At 43.9% G+C, this 9586-nt stretch overlaps 1 pseudogene; it reads left to right on the top strand.

The window, feature by feature from the left end:
• The first annotated feature begins 1082 nt into the window (after positions 1-1082).
• Positions 1083-1200, top strand: LOC126274384 (5S ribosomal RNA; annotated as a pseudogene).
• The last annotated feature ends 8386 nt before the right edge of the window (positions 1201-9586 follow it).

Raw genomic sequence — 9586 nt, 5'->3', positions numbered from 1 at the left:
CACTCCGCTTGCCAGCAGCGTTCGGCAGATTCGGACGTTCATCGACCCAAGTTCTAGCCAAGCCCAACACCACACTACTTCAGTGATCTGACCGGAACAGGTGTTACTACTCAGCAAGGCCGTTGTTTTTTGTGCCAATAAGAGTAACATAAAACAGAAATAGTGCTCCGACATATTTAAAGTATATTGTAGGTGAAGTGTCACAACTGTAATAAAAACACTCTTGTCCTGATCTAGCTTTCTTTCTTAGCGAGTTTATTAGATTCTGTTGGTGTAACAGATGCTGTATGCAGAGGACTGGGTGTGTCGGATATACGACAGGGCAAAGAGGTAAAGGTGTATCTGAGTAGTACAAATCACATCTCGGCCTGCTGGTTCCCAGGGTTACGGTTCCGCACTTACAAGAACAGTGCAACAGCTATTTAAACCCCCGATATACATGCCTTACACAATCGCTGACTTTCTGCTGTGTAATTTTCAGGTACCTCTGATCATGCTTCAGCTTGAAGAAACGCTTCTAAATCTTGCAGATACTAATGTTAGTTCGGTCCAATTTGGTATTTAGATGTAGCAACTACGGTCACGACAGTCCCGCGTACAGCCACTCACATCTAACACTGAAATAGGAAGTTGGCGCTAAAATTCTGCATTCGGAGCATGCCCTTCTGCGCCCAACTGCCTTTCTTTGAATTTCATGATTAAAATACGCTGACTATTTTAAGAATTACTTTCCAGTCATTTTTCACATTTATTGAATCGTAAATATGTACCAGCTGGCTCTGTGACCAATCTCCGGACTTGTGTTCGGACGAGCAGGGATTCTCAATAATAGTTGAACACACTGGCATTAGATTCCTCGCACCATTTGGGGCAGAAGTCTGTTTTTCAACGCTCTTCATAACTCCTTTACTGCTTCAGACGTCATGGCTTCAATCTCAAGCTGGTATCAAAGAACATATAGGACTCGCAAAGGATCTTACGGATCCAATATGACACTGAGTGAATGCAGGATGTCCCAAGAACACCGAGAATGCTTAATACATTGTGCGGGAAGAAAAACTCATCGGTTTTCAAGGAGGAGAGGCAACGGCCTTGCCGCAGTGGATGCACCGGTTCCCGTGAGATCACCGAAGTTAAGCGCTGTCGGGCGTGATCGGCACTTGGATGGGTGACCATCCAGGCCGCCATGCGCTGTTGCCATTTTTCAGGGTGAACTCAGCCTCGTGATACCAATTGAGGAGCTACTCGCCCGAATAGTAGCGGCTTCGGTCAAGAATACCATCCTAACGACCGGGAGAGCGGTGTGCTGACCCCACGCCCTCCTATCCGCATCCTCCACTGAGGATGACTCGGCGGTCGGATGGTCCCGGTAGGTCACTCGTGGTCTGAAGACGGAGAGCTTTTTTGTTTTTGTTTTTCAAGGAGGAACCTACATCCGGAAACGCACGACTTGGGCGGTGGAGAGAGTCGACGCTCAAAACGAAAGTTATGACGATTGTTTTCGATTCGTTTTGGTGTCTGAATACGGAATCTAAGCAGCCCTTTAGCCATCTGTGTAGTGCGGAATGACGACCTGAGCCTAATAACATTCCTGCGCGTGCGATACATTCCTCTACACACCCCTTGAGCAAATCTTAAAGCGGACCTTGTGTGGTCTGCCAGCTCAGTAACACAGTTGGTAGCAGTGCGACATCTACCAGTACAGAGCAGCGGAAATGACCGACATGGTGCTTGCATACTTCAAAGCAATGGGAGAGCTGCTGCAAGATTGTATGCGAAACGATTTCGAAGTAGACGTGCTGCACATCATTCTACGTTCACAACCATAGAGAGAACCTCAGAGAAGGAGGAAAGTTACACGTAGGTATTTTCTGCCAGAGGGTTTCCATTGTACAGTAAAGTAACAGCACTTCGTGGTCAGTACTTGCGAACATTAATCCCAGTCTATTGTTTGTCCTTTGACAGGTGCCGTAACCTGTTGCGGGTCGTCCATGCTTTGTAGAACACTACAGTTGGAGGAGGATGTGCTGACGGTGTACGAAGAAGACCCAACGGCCAGCACTCTGGAGGTGGCACAGGCTCTGCAGACGGCTAAAAGTACTGTGTGGTGTGTTGTCCGTACATCACCGGCTCTATGCATAGCATCTGCAGGAAGTCCATGTCTTACGGAAGGAGAACTTCCCAAGACGGGTGCAATTTGCGCAGCGGTATTCAGAGTAATGCATACCCCAGACACATTTCTCGAGCTTGGTGCTCCTCAACGATAAACGCACGTCACTAGGGACGGCATATTAAACTTTCACAACATGCACGTTTGGCTGAAGGAAAACCCATGTGCGCAGATGATTTTAAATCACCAACAAAAGGTCAACATTACAAAAGGTCGACATTAACATCTTGTCAGAGATACCTCGTCACCATATCATTGGGCCGCATGTACTGCGAAACAGACTGACAGGAACGATCTACGTCACAGTTATAAGAGAGATCTTGCCTACCGTATTGGATTCAATGCCACTAAATATTCGGATGGACTTGCGACTGCAACACGATTGAGTTCCAGCACATTCTGATGTCGATGTGCGGAATTACCCCTACGTCGGTTGGGTGGACCAGTTCTATGGACAGTATTGTGGCCAGATCTGATACTTACTATTTTCTGTGGAGTAGTACGAAGAGCAAAGTGTACGGCGCACTTGTAATATCAACGGAGGACCTTATAGCTCGAGTCCACGAACCGATGGAAATACTTCAAAGACAACCGCCTGCATTGGCTTATATGCGTCAGACTCAGCGCCGCCGATTTAGGCTCTCTTGTGAAGTAGGAGGTAGTTCGAAGCCCGTTTGTAATCTAGACAGGATGATATGCTGCTCAGGTTGGGTTTATTGACGTAATGAGGAACGGATACCCATGTCAGCCTTCGACGCTCTCCAGCACGCAAGCCGTGTGGTTCTGGATATGAGTTCCTTCACCAAAACTGGTCAGTTCAAAAAATATGGAATTTACTGTGGGTTATCGTGGAATATTCCCGTTTGAGCCTCTCTAGTTTCATGAAGTTCCGATAGATGGTGGCGCTATACGTATCCTTCAGAATGATGTCTGTAACAGAGGTGCATTTGAAGCAGAGAGCTGTCATTGAATTTCTTTTGGTGGAAACTAGAGCATCGCTGATGTTCATAGTCGCTTGCAGAATGTTTACAAAGACCTGGCAGTGAACAAAAGCACTGTGAGTCGTTGGGCGAGGCGTCATTCATCAATGCAAGAAGGTCGCGCAGGCCTGTCCGATCTTCCTCGTGCCGGCCGGCCGCACGCAGCTGTGTGACTCCTACGTTGTTGGAACGTGCGGACAGTCTTATTTAAAGTGGTCGATGCATAGAATGAAACACCTCGCTGCACAACAGGACTTATCTTTTGGTAATCCTGACACAGTGACGTTATATTAGTTCGGATACTGAAAGGTGTGTCCCCGCTGGGTTCCTAACAAAGAGGAAAGAAGCACCATCTGTGTGGAATTGCTGGCACCTTAAGAGGCTGACCGTGATAATTTTTTATCGAACATCGTCACAGGTGATGAAAAATGGGTCCATCACTTCGAACTGGAAACAAAACTGCAATCCGTGGAACACTGCCACACGGCCGGTAAGGTTATGGCGACCTACTCTGGGACTCTTAAATGGTTATTCTGTTTGATGTCGTCCCCCATGATGCAACGATAAACTCTGAAGTGTGTTGTGCAACCCTCACGAAACCAAAGAAACGACTTCAGCGTGTGAACTTTCCTACTACACGACAACGTAAGGGCTAGCACAAGTCTGCCCACCCAAGAAGAGCTGACAAAATTTCATTGGATGGTTCAAATGGCTCTGAGCACTATGGGACTTAACATCTGAGGTCATCTGTCCCCTAGAACGTAGAACTACTTAAACCTAACTAACCTAAGGACATCACACACATCCATGCCCGAGGCAGGATTCGAACCTGCGACCGAAGCAGTCGCGCGGTTCCGGACTGAAGCGCCTAGAACCGCTCGCCCACAGCGGTCAGCATTTCATTGGACTTTCCTTTCTCATCCACCATACATCCCGCATCTCACCTCTTCCGAATTCCATTTTTCGCACGAATGATGCACTCAGTGGGAAGCAGTACGTGGATGATGGGAAGGCTGCTGATGCAGCAGGAAATTCGTTGGCTCCGACGTCGACCAGCAGAGTGGTACCATGCGGTCAAACAGTCCCTCCTAAAAAGGGTGGTATAAGACCATCGCATTGAACGGAGATAATGTTGAAAAATAGGGTTTTGTAGGGAAAAGATTGGGGAATAATATGATCTATTGGAATCCTGAATAAAGCCACACTGCTTTCATAAAAAATACCTGTTGGATGACTTACTGTGCGTTCCTCATACTGCAAGTAGGTATACGTAGCGTGGTGCATAAACCAACATTACATATTTTAGGCTCTGGTATGCACCTGCTCTTGAGTACCATGTTCTTCCGGCTATGATCGAATTATTACATATACCCTATATGAGTGGAATTTACGGCGAGTATGCTTGAATAAAATAAGCAACGGCCGGTTTTACCCAGGTCAGAGTCATATAAGAGATCGCTTGATTTTACCACCGTGCAGGCTGCATGTAACGTGCCCAGTCCCCTGCGACTGCGGCTACCAGTTTAACACGCATGAACGTTTGCATTATTCCATAATACAGCTCAGATGTGTTTCATTCACCGTAATACACAGAGACATAGCTATTTCGGACAAGTACAGCCTCAGCTTCGCTATTAATCATCCGACAACGGTTTTAAGAGGGAGTTGGTATTCAGTCGATGACATCAGGTCAACTCTGTCGACGCGATGGTGCTCAGCCACGCCAGGATGACCGCCAAATCGCGCCGCTTCCATCCTGCTGTGCAACAACGAGTAGAACAAGCAGAGTATTAGAGAGGCAAAGAATCAGACAGTCTTTAAGCCATAGAGGTAAATTAAAAAAATATTGTGCGCTGTTAAAGATAATCTGGACCTGAGAGTGCCAGAGATTTATAATACGCACTCCTTACGAGTGTGACAGCAGTTACGTGAGGCATTATACAGGGTAAGTCAGGAGGAATAGTAGATGCTTTGAGGGTTGACAGTATTAGTGATTCTGAACAAGACACGCCGTGTGAACATATGCCCTGTTCTTAACAGTTTTCGAGGAATTTAATAGAACAATTGGGAAAAGGACAACTGCAGGTGAAAGGTAACTGAAATATTGTGAGCTAATATTTTGTTTAACTACTTACATTTCTTGACAAAACACGTTAAAAAAGTCCACCGTCAACTGCAGTGCATTTTTCAGGCAGCTGCTGTGTTTCTGATCTGAGTTGATACGCAAGGTGCTTTACTTGAGCACACGCATGTAAAATACGGGCGAGAAGATCCTCCTGTGTGTCCACGCTGCGCTTGTAGACATTGCTCTAAAGCCAAGTCCACAAACTATAAATTAATAGAGTAAGATCTGTTGCCTTCTGTAGACCTGGAATAGCTCCGTGGCGATCCGTTCAACTTTCTGCACACGTTTCAACGAGGTACTGTGTTACTGGCCGAGAGAAACGTGCGCGTTGAAATAGTCAGTAAAGCCTAATGTTACTTTGATTGTATTCGCATTTGAGTGCTGATGATGAACGACATGTGACTGACTTTCAAATAGCCGTACTTTGGATACACTTAAGAAAAGGGCATATGTAGGTCTGAAGTTTTTTCGTTCAGAATCACCAGTGCTACCACCCCTCAAAGCGTGTAGCTGTCCTCCTGACTCGCCCTGTATATGAAGTATAGCCGATCTCCGTTGGGTATCCACGTCACCTGAAGTACAAGAATTGTGAAACGCAGTCTAATCACTAAACATAAACTTATGTTGGAATAAATTGGGTTTCGGCTTCACGCTTCGAACTATTCGGACTCCGTGATTGGCAAAACAGTGGAAGTGAGACTACGTCATAAGAAGTGCAATAAAGAAATGGGCTATGCTCTCAGCAGTGGATGATTGTGTTCGTTTGCCAAACATTATGGAGCAAGAAGGACTTGTCTACCACCTGATGTGAGAGGTGGCGCGCTGCTAAAGATGCTGGACACAACAAACGTAGTATGTGGATGCAGAGGGCGGCAGTCAGTATTCGGCGTATCTGTGACGCAATCTGGCCAGAAAAATGCTTTCCTTTCCGTATGAAAATGAGAACTTCACCAATTTCACGACTATCAGACCTAGCCCCTGACGATGATCGTGGAGGCAGTCATCGAAAGCTCGCAATTTTTCCGAATTTGACGCCCCAAGTTAACCGAGAACTTTTTATCCATTTGGACTACTTGCCAAGCATATAAACAAAGCCAATGTGTCACAGTAAAATGTCTTAAGTAATCGTAAGTCCCTTAGTGGTAACACCACCACACAAGAAAAAAAATCACTCACTTCAAGGGCAGATTTAAAACAGGGCTTGCAGAGACGACTGTTCTTTCGAGCAAGGTACAAACTTCGTGACAGTGTACAGAAATTGCATCGTAACATAGAAACACAGAGGCACATTCTATAAGTAGAAGTAAGGACTTACAAATAAAGTGAACCAAACTTCCGTAAAACATAAGACTGATATTGCAAGCGGACTAGTACACAGGGATCAAGGAGTTAAAAGAGTCGAGACCGTAGACAACGTGATGAAAGTCGCCTCAAGTGAACACCTGGAGCACCTTGAAAGCGAGTCTATGAAAAGGTGTTTCAAACTCTGATGTACTTACGATCTGCAAATGACTGCCGTACCAATAGAGGACAGGTAAGAGCTATTACGTTCTTTACACAAGACCGTAACAGGTTAGAAATTTTGTCCACGTGTTAAGCGAAAACCGACTGTGAAAGCGCGTGTTCTATGATCAGATTTTACGTCATTCGGGGCCCTACATATGTCAGTCGCGCTTACAAGTAACTGAACTGCTTACAGAAGGCGCTTTCGGAGCCGGCGTTGTAGCTGTGTCATTATCAATCAAGCACCTTTCACCCGGCTGCAGGCGCGCGCTCAACCCAAGCCCGCGATGGGAGTGGCCGTTTGTAGCTGCGAATCGATCCCTGTGTGGTGTGTGGTCAACAGCTGGCCTCGGCTGCTACCGCACCGTACAACAAATCGGGTTGTTACCACAGGTTGTTTCACTGAGTGTACCAGTGTCTTCTTATCGGGGACTGACTCTAACCAAGCGCTAATCGCTTTCAGTGAGTTCTTTCCACAAGGTAGAGCAGTGCCGTGACAATTCACATCAACTAATACAACCATTCGCACAGAATGCAGTCTGATCTCGAACAACTGATCCAAACTGTCTACCACCACCAACAACAATGTAAGAACGTATATTTGTCCTATTAACTCCAAAGATCTTTGCATATTTACCTATCGCTGCAGCGCACCTGAAAATGCTCAAAGCATTAGAGAACGACGAAGAACGTACCCCCAACTCGAGCAAAATTAATGACGAAAATTATAATAGTGTGCAAATTTGGTGTTCAGTGAGATAATAACTTTGACAGTTGTAATAATCAGTATATCGGCCAAACAGAACAAAATTTTACTGTCGGATTCAATGAACGCACCAGAAACATCGTCAGTAATCAATCTGGCTTTTGTTTAGATCTAATAAACTAGCACAATACAACCGAGACAATTGAAGCTGCATTGAAAATACTGCACAGAGTACCAAAAGGACTCACTATGAACATACCTGAAGAACTGGAGTACTCAGGCAAAATCCAACCAGTGAAATAATGACATTATCGTTGGTTATCTAATTATACTTTGTGAACATAGAGCATCATAACAAACGAACTGCCCAATAAATTTTAAATCGTAATTAATAGTAAACTAGCTATTAGATAAGTGTCAAAACGTATTCCATATTTCTATAATTACTACATGTCATAAAGCGACTAAGAATTAGACAATGACAGTTCATTATAGAACTGTCATATGGATGTAAAATTAAGCAAGACGTAAGTGCCAACGGATAATTACAATATATAATTATTCACAGTGACAACTACCATATGTGCAGATAATCTCTCCAGTGATGTATTCTCAGGTTACTTGAGAATGGCATTCAAGCCGAAACAGCTTTCGTAAGGAATATTAAGTTTACGTGAGCTACTCTGGCCTTTTTCTTTGAAAAAAAGTATGATTTTGCCGCCATGTAAATAAAGGTGTACTGCAATCGGACGAGTAATGTCGAACACTTACTGCCAATATTAATTCATTACAAATGCTTTCCACATTCACACACGCATTTTCAAGTAAACTGAAATACACTTCTGTGAATAATTTGCAGTTCTCACATGCTTAGGTAGCCTGCTGAAATAGTGTTTATTAGGTATCACTTCTACTAAATTGTAATGCACTTTCTAGCTCATTTACTTCCACTGCACCGTGAACTGATGTCACTAATTAGTATCACTAACGCCGATAATGCTGCATGTAAAATGTTAATAGTTCTTGTAAATCTAGGCAATTATTCATTACTACCAGGAACACCTTTTGTGGTACTACTTACGTTTTTGATGGTCGCAATGACTGATAAGTAGTTGGAAGCCTGGAAGACCAAAAAAAATAACGTAGCTTGGGAGCTTCATGATAAAATTATTGAACAGAATCTTTAAACAGGAAATTCGCTACCCCACAGCGGTATAATGTACTAATTTGAAAACTCGGAAGCGTCTTCCATTGGCAACATTGACCAAGAGTGCATCTAACATTGTTCTCTGCAGTCTTGTAAGATCACTTCATCAGGGACAGAGCATAATCTTGAATGGGGAAAGGATGTCAGGCGTGTATTTTTTCAGAAGAAGCATCGATTTATCTGCCTTAAGCGATTAATGAAAACATCGGAAAACCAAAATCTCGATGGTATTCACGCGACGTGAACCCATTTCTCCCGAACGCGAGTTCTGAGTATTACCATTGTGCCACCTCACCTGGTCTTTTGACATTATGGGAGAAAAAGGAAGCAGAAACTACTCTGATTTTATCACGTGTTGACACTTATTGTCTCCGTCTTCTTTTTCTCTCATGATTATGAATGTTATCACTGTAAATCTAAGGATCTATAAATATCCTCCATAACATGTTTTATAATATTCTTTCTCTGACCCATTAATTTCTCCCCCCTTTCATACCTTCCTGGATGTTGTAACAGCTCTTTCGTTAACCTCTCCATTTTTATTCTCCTGTTAATTTCAGTTGAATAACCACCTTAACGCATTTTTGTTCATTTACGATACTGAGTGTCTTTTGGAACATCTCCGTAACCCTTCTTCGCTCCAGGGGTTCTTTTCTGATAATTGGCACAACATCATAATGTCTAAACCGCCTGCTTCATAAGTATTATCTCAGACATTGAAATGGAAAATTTATTGTTATTAATAACAAACTAACTAAAAGCGTTTGATATTATACTTGACGAATTTTAAGGGTTCTCACACTTATTATGTGGACACTCTGATCTTTTACGCAGCTGACGGTATATACATATCGATTTTAATGGGACACAGCGAGTTGTGTGTGGAGCATATTGC

Source organism: Schistocerca gregaria, chromosome 5 (assembly GCF_023897955.1).
Source record: "Schistocerca gregaria isolate iqSchGreg1 chromosome 5, iqSchGreg1.2, whole genome shotgun sequence".
Taxonomy (NCBI): Eukaryota; Metazoa; Arthropoda; class Insecta; order Orthoptera; family Acrididae; genus Schistocerca; species Schistocerca gregaria.
Note: the sequence above shows the minus strand (reverse complement) of the source record. Positions and strands in the feature narration are given on the sequence as shown.